The sequence below is a fragment of the Salvelinus sp. IW2-2015 genome, linkage group LG4q.1:29 (genome assembly GCF_002910315.2).
Source record: "Salvelinus sp. IW2-2015 linkage group LG4q.1:29, ASM291031v2, whole genome shotgun sequence".
Taxonomy (NCBI): Eukaryota; Metazoa; Chordata; class Actinopteri; order Salmoniformes; family Salmonidae; genus Salvelinus; species Salvelinus sp. IW2-2015.
The window spans coordinates 69,254,902-69,265,335 of NC_036842.1; the positions used below are offsets into that span (position 1 = coordinate 69,254,902).

Genomic DNA, 10,434 nt, shown 5'->3' on the forward strand with positions numbered 1-10,434 from the left:
AGAAAAATACTACAAAATGTATTAATGTCTCTGAAAAAATAAATAAAGCTCTTTTCATCAATAATTGTCTGTTTTATAAAAGCAAAGAAGGACAAATATTTTCTCCAAATTAAAGATTTCAACCCCAAATTAGTCATCTACTTTTTAGTGTTTCTCAATATTTTTCAGTCCCAGGGGCCACATTTATCAAACTGCTTGGTAATTAACCATGTTATTTTTTTTAAAACTTTGTTCAACTCAGGACTTCAAATAAGTGTACCTTTACATCAGCATTGTGAATAATTGCATAAAAGTCCATCGGATCTCTTTATTTTCTTATTGAACAGTTAAAAAAAATCTAATTCAACCCATTTTGTTACATACATTGCATTATACATAGAAATCTACTGTATTAATAATGCTTTTCTATTATGGAATACATGATTTGCATAGACATTTTGAACTTAACTGTATTTTTCTCACAATGAACAGAAAATATCTATAACTAATGATAAAGCCATAAAGGATACGATGCTAACTGGTGGGCTTGGATTAGTGTGGCCATGCTGGCTGGATGATGCAACTCTTGATCTGTCAAATTTCTGTAAAATAAAGCATTATGGCACCCAACTACAGTGCTCTACGTTCAATCAAACACTAGTAAACAATAAAGTTTACTAAGATCCCTGTCCAGTCTCTGTCTTTGTGATTCCTAAACTACTGCAAAGTTCCCTTTATAATCTACTAATTTAAAGATGTCTAATGATACCGATGTGTCAACCAATGAGCTGTTGCTGGTCCCAACAGTAATCATTTAAAAAATGAAGTGATTTAAAAAATGAAAGCTACTCATAAAATACACATAAAAGTGTTTGCCCTTTAAGCTCCAAACAGTTTAACTATCTGAAGGGGTTGCTATCATCAGTGAACTTCTGCCAACATGTAGCTTCACCTGTAGTGATATTCAAAGTCAGGAACCCGTGCAAAATTCTGTCTCACCAGTGTTTGACTACAAACCTTAGTACCTGCATCTGCCCATCATACTGTGTATAGCTTCTCTTCATTTAATAACTCTAGCTCCATTCATTTACCGTTAACTCTAGGTTATGGTTTAATTTTCAAACTGGGGTGACATTATCCCTAACAGAGAGGAGATTAGCCCACAAAAGCCCACCACCTCTGGGTTTGACCGGTAAATGCCCAGCTTGTCCAGTGAAAAGGAAATATCAAATGTTTTTCAGTGTGTCAAGGGCAACCGAGGGATGTCTTTTAAGACTCTCAATAAGCAGGAGCAGAAAAGCATCCGGTTGAGGAACAAGAAAAGCCTGATCGGGTCTGTCTTTGAGGTGCTGATCCATTTTCTGTTGAAACAGACTATTTTTGGTTCTCTGAACCATAATCTGGGTAATAATGTAAACATCTCTGGTTAGACTATTAACCAGGGACAAGAAGTAGATACGAGAGGCATTCAAGCTCCACCGCTCCTTGTTGATATCATAGACAATGCCAACATTTCTGGCCCAGAGCAAATTGTTGCAGATAAAGCAAAGGGCCGGTTGAGGTTGGCCACAGTAAGGCAGAAGCGCAGCACAGGGTCAGAGAGCTGCAAGGTCTGCCTGGCTTCGTCAATGGAATTCACAGTGTTCCCCAGTCTGAACACTGAAACAAAGAACAAAGACAGAATTCAGCACATGCTCATGAATGAAAACAGTTATCAATTAGGCTACATTTGACATATTGTTGAACCAAACATTAATGGTAGACTAGAGAACCTCTTTCCAATAATAATTAGCCTACTTCTTGTTTCAAAAACACTTGTTCATCCGGTTAGTTAGTAACAGTATGTCCCTGGAGAGTGCAGTATTTGTTGGTGGTGAAGGCTGTACAAACTCACATTTCCTTCCAGAACTCATGTTGGACACCAGACTCTGCAGTTTGACAACAAGCTCTTTAATTGCAGAATTGTTGCAAAGCAAATACTTTGACAAGGCACATGCATATTGAGGGAGAAAAGGGCGGTTTTCAGGAAACACTAGCAGTATTTCAATCTTCTCGATGTAGGAGTTTGGATAAAAGTAACATTTTGAGTATAGTGCCTTATCCCATCCATGCATTAAGGTACGATTTCCAACCCATATCTTGCGCTGACTCAGCGGTGTCTTAATCCAACCATGATGGCGTCCCGACCCCAGTGCAGCTCAGTGTAAACAAGCGTAACGGTAGAATCTGAATCTTTTGGCAAATCCAAACAGTACCAATGATTTATATATACACTAGATCCGTCAATCTCAATTCTGGACCTCCAAGCCAGGTCCACTGCGTTTTTTCATTGTTCCCCTCTAATCAGGGACTGATTTAGATCTGGGATACCAAGAGGATACAATTAATTATCAGGCAAAACAGAAAACCAGCGGGTTCCAGACCTGGTAGGGTAAGAGTTGAATACCGCTGCACAAGATGATAGATAGGTGGCGCTGTGTTGAAGCCACCKWGCCTCCATCTTGGCTCTCCCCCACCATTGTGTTGAAGCCACCGAGCCTCCATCTTGGCTCTCCCCCACCATTGTGTTGAAGCCACCGAGCCTCCATCTTGGCTCTCCCCCACCATTGTAAAACATATTTTGGAAGCTATAGAAATGCATTTATTAATGTCTACAATTATTTTGACACATTTATTATATTACAGACACCTTAATGCATACTTTTAAATTATGATATGTGAGCTAAACATAAAAATAACAAATACAAATATATACAATCATTTCCCTTAAAGTATCATTTTTAGAGATGACTATGTTTAATGTCCCCACTACAACAACAAAAATACTTAAATACATGTCATTTTGTCCTTGAAACATTTAATTGAAATACTATAGAATTCCATTCATCCTATGGCGGACTCATAGTGGGGAGTGCCAATATGGCCGACCGGTGGCTTCAAAGCCTCTCAACGGCCAATACGTAGCAATACAAGGTTTACAGTGGCTTCCGAAAGTATTCACCCCCCTTGGCATTTTTCCTATTTTGTTGCCTTACAACCTGGAATTAAAATGTATTTTTAGGGGGTTTGTATCATTTTATTTACACAACATACCTACCACTTTGAAGATGCTAAATATTAAATTGTGAAACAAACAAGAAATAAGACAAAAAAAACAGAAAACTTGAGCGTGCATAAATATTCACCCCCCCAAAGTCAATACTTTGTAGAGCCACCTTTTGTAGCAATTACAGCTGCAAGTCTCTTGGGGTATGTCTCTATAAGCTTGGCACATCAAGCCACTGGGATTTCTGCCCATTCTTCAAGGCAAAACTGCTCCTGCTCCTTCAAGTTGGATGGGTTCTGCTGGTGTACAGCAACCTTTAAGTCATACCACAGATTCTCAATTGGATTGAGGTCTGCACTTTGACTAGGCCATTCCAAGACATTTAAATGTTTCCCCTTAAACCATTCGAGTGTTGCTTTAGCAGTATGCTTAGGGTCATTGTTCTGCTGGAAGGTGAACCTCCGTCCTAGTTTCAAATCTCTGGAAGACTGAAACAGGTTCCCCTCAAGAATTTCGCTGTATTTAGTGCCATCCATCATTCCTTAAATTCTGACCAGTTTCCCAGTCCCTGCTGATGAAAAACATCCCCACAGCATGATACTGCCACCACCATGCTTCACCGTAGGGATGGTGCCAGGTTTCCTCCAGATGTGACGATGGAATTCTCGGGGTGATGAGAGGTGTTGGGTTTGCGCCAGAAATAGCATTTTCCTTGATGGCCAAAATGCTAAATTTTAGTCTCATCTGACCAGAGTACCTTCTTCCATATGTTTGGGGAGTCTCCCACATGCCTTTTGGCGAACACCAAACGTTTTCTTATATTTTTCTTTAAGCAGTGGCTTTTTTCTGGCCAATCTTCCGTAAAGCCCAGCTCTGTGGAGTGTACGGCTTAAAGTGGTCCTATGGACAGATACTCCAATATCCGCTGTGGAGCTTTGCAGCTCCTTCAGGGTTATCTTTGGTCTCTTTGTTGCCTCTCTGATTAATGCCCTCCTGGCCTGATCTGTGATTTTTAGTGGGCGGCCCTCTCTTGGCAGGTTTGTTGTGGTGCCATATTCTTTCCATTTTTTATAATGGATTTAATGGTGTTCCGTGGGATGTTCAAAAGTTTCAGATATTTTTTTATAACATAACCCTGATCTGTACTTATCAACAACTTTGTCCCGGACCTGTTCGGAGAGCTCTGTGCTAATTGCTTGCTGGTGCCCCTTGCTTGGTGGTGTTGCAGACTCTGGGGCCTTTCAGAACAGGTGTATATATATTGAGATCATGTTACAGATCATGTGACACTTAGATTGCACACAGGTGCACACAGGTGGACATAATTAACTTCATAGCAAAGGGGGTGAATACATATGCACGCACCACTTTTCTGTTTTGAATTCTTTATTTTTTTTTTAAACAAGTTATTTTTTCCATTTCACTTCACCGATTTAAACTGCTTTGTGTATGTCCATTACATTAAATACAAATACAAATCAATTTAAATTACAGGTTGTAATGCAACAAAATAGGAAAAACGCCAAGGGGGATGAATACTTTCACAAGGCACTACATATTCATAATTGAACAGTACCTATCCCGTAACAGATAATGGAGAATCACAATAGCCCATTACTGTATTTCTGTATTACCCATTACACTGTAAAGTCCATGGAGGATAAAAGCACCTCCTCCCAGCTGCCCACTGCACTGAGGCTAGGAAACACTGTCACCACCGATAAATCCACGATAATTGAGAATTTCAATAAGCATTTTTCTACGGCTGGCCATGCTTTCCACCTGGCTACCCCTACCCCGGTCAACAACCCTGCACCCCCCTCAGCAACTTGCCCAAGCCTCCCCCATTTCTCCTTCACCCAAATCCAGATAGCCAATGTTCTGAAAGAGCTGCAAAATCTGGACCCCTACAAATCAGCCAGGCTAGACAATCTGGACCCTCTCTTTCTAAAATTATCCGCCGCAATTGTTGCAACTCCTATTACTAGCCTGTTCAACCTCTCTTTCGTATTGTCTGAGATCCGCAAAGATTGGAAAGCTGCCGCGGTCATCCCCCTCTTAAAAGTGGGAGACACTCTAGACCCAAACTGTTACAGACCTATCTCTATCCTACCCTGCCTTTCTAAGGTCTTCGAAAGCCAAGTTAACAAACAGATCACCGAACATTTCGAATCCCACCATACCTTCTCCGCTATGCAATCTGGTTTCCGAGCTGGTCATGGGTGCACCTCAACCACGCTCAAGGTTCAAAACAATATCATAACCGCCATTGATAAGAGACAATACTGTGCAGCTGTATTCATTGACCTGGCCATGGCTTTAGACTCTGTCAATCACCACATTCTTATTGGCAGACTCAACAGCCTTGGTTTCTCAAATGACTGCCTCGCCTGGTTCACCGACTACTTCTCAGACAGAGATCAGTGTATCAAATCAGAGGGCCTGTTGTCCGGACCTCTGGCAGTCTCTATGGGGGTGCCACAGGGTTCAATTCTCGGGCTGACTCTTTTCTCTGTATACATCAATGATGTCGCTTTTGCTGCTGGTGATTCTCTCATCCACCTCTACGCAGACGACACCATTCTGTATACTTCTGACCCATCTTTGGACACTGTGTTAACTAACCTCCAGACGAGCTTCAATGCCATCAACACTCCTTCCGTGGCATTCTACTCCTCTTAAATGCAAGTAAAACTAAATGCATGCTCTTCAACCGATCGCTGCCCGCACCTGCCCGCCCATCCAGCATCACTACTCTGGACGGTTCTGACTTAGAATATGTGGACAACTACAAATACCTAGGTGTCTGCTTAGATTGTAAACTCTCCTTCCTGACTCACATTAAGCATCTCCAATCCAAAATTAAATCTAGAATCGGCTTCCTATTTCACAACAAAGCATCCTTCACTCATGTTGCCAAACATACCCTCGTAAAACGGACTATCCTACCGATATGGCCTATTTATTGCCTTACCTCCCTTATCTTACCTCATTTGCACACACTGTATATAGACTTCTCTATTGTGTTATTGACTGTATGTATGTTTATTCCATGTGTAACTCTGTGTTGTTGTTTGTGTCGCACTGCTTTGCTTTATCTTGGCCAGGTCGCAGTTGTAAATGAGAACTTGTTCTCAACTGGCCTACTTGGTTAAATAAAGGTGAAATAAATTTAGAAAAATTACAAATCTGTAGCTAGTAACTACTAATAACCTAATTTAGCTATCTGGCTACCAAGACCAATGACATACCTGAAAATAAGATCCCTTCCCTGACTTTGATCCATTGCGATACATGGCTGGTCATTTCATGCTGCAAATAAAATGGAACAAAATATAGCTACAACTTTTAGACAAGCTAAGCAGCCTCTGCTAACTAGGCAACTGCTCTGATAGCTTGGTTTCAGTACAAAGGGTTTTGCAGATGGACAGGTGAGTTTGGCAAGTGGCCCTTTCGAATACTACCGGTTTCAACCAATAGTGTCAACAAGAATCCTTTCCTTTCTTTGCAGTAATCACCAATCTTACACATATGTAACCAACGGTGGTGTAAAGTACTTAAGTAAAAATACTTTAAAGTACTACTTAAGTCATTTTTTGGGGTATCTGTACTTTGCTTTACTATTTATATTTACTTCACTACATTCCTAGAGATAATAATTGTCACGATCGTCGAGGTGAGGAGACCAAGGCGCAGCGTGATGTGAATACATTCTTGTTTAATAAACGAATGAACCACTAAACAAACAAACAAACAAACAAACAAACAAACAAACAAACAAACAAACAAACAAACAAACAAACAAAAACGACCGTGAAGCTATAAATAACAGCGTGCTGACATGCAACAACACATAGACAACTACCCACAAAACCTAAATGGAAAATGGCAACCTAAATAGGATCCACAATCAGAGACAACGATAAACAGCTGCCTCTGATTGGGAACCAATTCAGGCCACCATAAACCTACATTCCCTGGACATACAAAATCCCCATAGATAAACAAAAAACCCTAGACAAGACAAACACACCTATACCCACCCTCGTCACACCCTGTCCTGACCAAAATAATACAGAAAATATAGAAAACTAAGGTCAGGGCGTGACAATAATGTCATTCTTACGCCATACAGTTTCCCTGACGCCCAAAAGTACTCGTTACATTTTGACAGGAAAATAGTCCAATTCACACACTTATCAAGAAAACATGGTGATCCCTACTGCCTCTGATCTGGCGGACTCACTAATGCTTCGTTTGTAAATTATGTCTGAGTGTTGGAGTGTGCCCCTGCTATCAGTCAATAAGAAATGAGAAAATTGTGCCGTCTGGTTAGCAATTCCAGTTACTTTTGATACTTAAGTATATTTAAAACCAAATACTTTTAGACTTTACTCAAGTATTATTTTACTGGGTGACTTTTACTTTTACTTGTGTCACACCCTGATCTGTTTCACCTGTTCTTATGATTGTCTCCAACCCCCTCCAGGTGTCACCCATCAGAGAGAGCAATGACATGGTGCACATATCTGCACATACAGTGCATTCGAAAAGTATTCAAACCCCTTCCCTTTTTCCACATTTTGCTACGTTACAGCCTTATTCTAAAATGGATTAAACAAATAAAAATCTTCATCAATCTACACACAATAATGACATAATGACAAAGTGAAAACTGTTTTTTTTGCAAATGTATTAAATATTAACAACATAAATACCTTTTTTACATAAGTATTCAGACCCTTTGCTATGAGACTTGAATTGAGCTCAGGTGCATCCTGTTTCCATTGATCATCCTTGAGATGTTTCTACAACTTGATTGGAGTCCACCTGTGGTGAATTCAATTAATTGTACATGATTTGGAAAGACACACACCTGTCTATATAAGGTCCCACAGTTGGCAGTGCATGTCAGACCAAGCCATGAGGTCGAAGGAATTGTCCGTAGTGCTCCGAGAAAGGATTGTGTTGAAGCACAGATCTGGAGAAATGTACCAAAAACATTCTGCAGCATTGTAGGTCCTTAAGAACACAGTGGCCTCCATCATTCTTGAATGAAAGAAGTTTGGAACCACCAGGACTCTTCCTTGAGCTGGCTGCCGGGCCAAACTGAGCAATCGGGGGAGAAGGGCCTTGGTCACGGAGGTGATGGTCACTCAGACAGAGCTCCAGAGGTCCTCTGTGGAGATGGGAGAACCTTCCAGAAGGACAACCATCTCTGCAGCACTCCACCAATCAGGCCTTTATGGTAGAGTGGCCAGACAGAAGCCACTCCTCAGTAAAAGACACATGACAGCCCGATTGGAGTTTGCCAAAAAGCACCTAAAGACTCTCAGACCATGAGAAACAAGACTCTCTGGTCTGATGAAACCAAGATTGAACTCTTTGGCCTGAATGCCAAGCGTCACATTAGGAGGAAACCTGGCACCATCCCTATGGTGAAGCATGGTGGTTGCAGCATTATGCTGTGGGGATGTTTTTCAGCAGCAGGGACTGGGAGACTAGTCAGGATCAAGGCAAAGATGAACGGAGCAAAGTACAGAGAGATCCTTAATGAAAACCTGCTCCATAGTGCTCAGGACCTCAAACTGGGACAAGGGTTCACCTTCCAACAGGACAACAACCATAAGCACACAGCCAAGACAACACAGGAGTAGTTTCAGGACAAGTGTCTGAATGTCCTTGAGTGGCCCAGCCAGAGCCCAGAATTGAACCTGATTGAACATCTCTGGAGAGACCTGAAAATAGTTGCTCAGCGACGCTCCCCATCCAACCTGACAGAGCTTGAGAGGATCTGCAGAGAAGAATGGGTGAAACTCCCCAAATGAAAAGGTGTGCAAAACTTGTAGCGTCATACCCAAGAAGACTCGAGGTTGTAATTGTGTAAGCGCTGCCAAAGGAGCTTCAACAAAGTACTGAGTAAAGGGTCTGAATAGTTATGTAAATGTGATATTTCAGTGTTTTATGTTGAAAACGTTCGACATTTTTTTTTCTTTTTTTCCCGCTTTGTCATTGTGGGGTATTGTGTGTAGATTGATGAGGGGAAAAAACTGTTTAATAAATTTTCAAATAAGGCTGTAACGTAACAAAATGTGGAAAAAGTTAAGGGGTCTCAATACTTTCCAAATGCACAGTATGTGACGTCGTACACAATTTTCAGGGACAACTTTTGGCTCGTGAGTGCTACTTTTAGTACTGCTGGCTAAAAAGTATACAAAGTACCTGAGAATATCTTTAAGGAAGGATCACATAATTCCATCCAGGTCATCAGAAGGGATCAGCCAATGAATTATGCTTGTGAGCAAACATTCCATAGCTGGTTGCGGCAGTAAATCGCCAACCTTGGCTTTATACCTGTTCAAACAACACACTCCAAGTGGCAGTATTTACCCTTTTGGTTTATTTACCAACTCATGGAAGTAGAAGAAGAAGAAAATGGACTTCTTCAGAATGGAGATGGCCTCAATGACGCTGCCCGTGCACTCACATATGGCATAATGGGACAGATATAAAGAAGAGTCCTCTATCATTTTCTATGTGCCACTCAGTTCAGCCATAACTAGGGAGAAAGGAATGATGCATTGCAAACTATTCGAACAGTCCCAAGTGGGTGCAGTCAATGCGAGGGCAATAATCAAGGACTAGCATTCCATTGATGGCCCCTCTACTACTACCAATCTCTTATTCCTATATCTAAAATGACTGGATTAGGTTTCACAACCAATACTCCTCTATCAAAAGAGACCTGTGCAGTCTAGATTAGACTACCCCTATCCTGATCCTACTTTAATCTACAGCCAGTAACACGGTCAATCCAATCCTACATTTCAAGGTCCTGGAGTGGCCTAGCCAGTCTCCAGATCTCAACCCCATAGAAGAAATCTTTGGAGGGAGTTGAAAGTCCGTGTTGCCAAGCACAGCCCCAAAACATCACTGCTCTAGAGGAGATCTGCATGGAGGAATGAGCCAAAACACCAGCAACAGTGTGTGAAAACCTTGTGAAGACTTACAGAAAACGTTTGACCTCTGTCATTGCCAACAAAGGGTATATAACAAAGTATTGAGATAAACTTTTGTTATTGACCAAATACTTATTTTCCACCATAATTTGCAAATAAAAAATCCTACAATGTGATTTTCTGGATTTCTTTTTCTCATTTTGTCTGTAATAGTTGAAGTGTACCTATGATGAAAATACAGGCCTCTCTCATCTTTTTAAGAACTTGCACAATTGGTGGCTGACTAAATACTTTTTTGCCCCACTGTATATATTTGTTTTAATCTTTTGAGCCTGGATGTGGACATAAAGGTAATAATGCTGACTAATATATTGCTGTAAATAGGCCTACGATGTATTACCACTCTAGTAGTAACCTACATGAAAACTAGGGTTATGTGGATGTAGGGAT

General features: G+C 41.0%; 1 pseudogene; it reads right to left on the reverse strand.

The window, feature by feature from the left end:
- Nucleotides 1–463: 463 nt before the first annotated feature.
- LOC111961173 (peroxisomal membrane protein 11A-like) lies at nt 464–9,555 on the reverse strand (annotated as a pseudogene).
- Nucleotides 9,556–10,434: the final 879 nt, after the last annotated feature.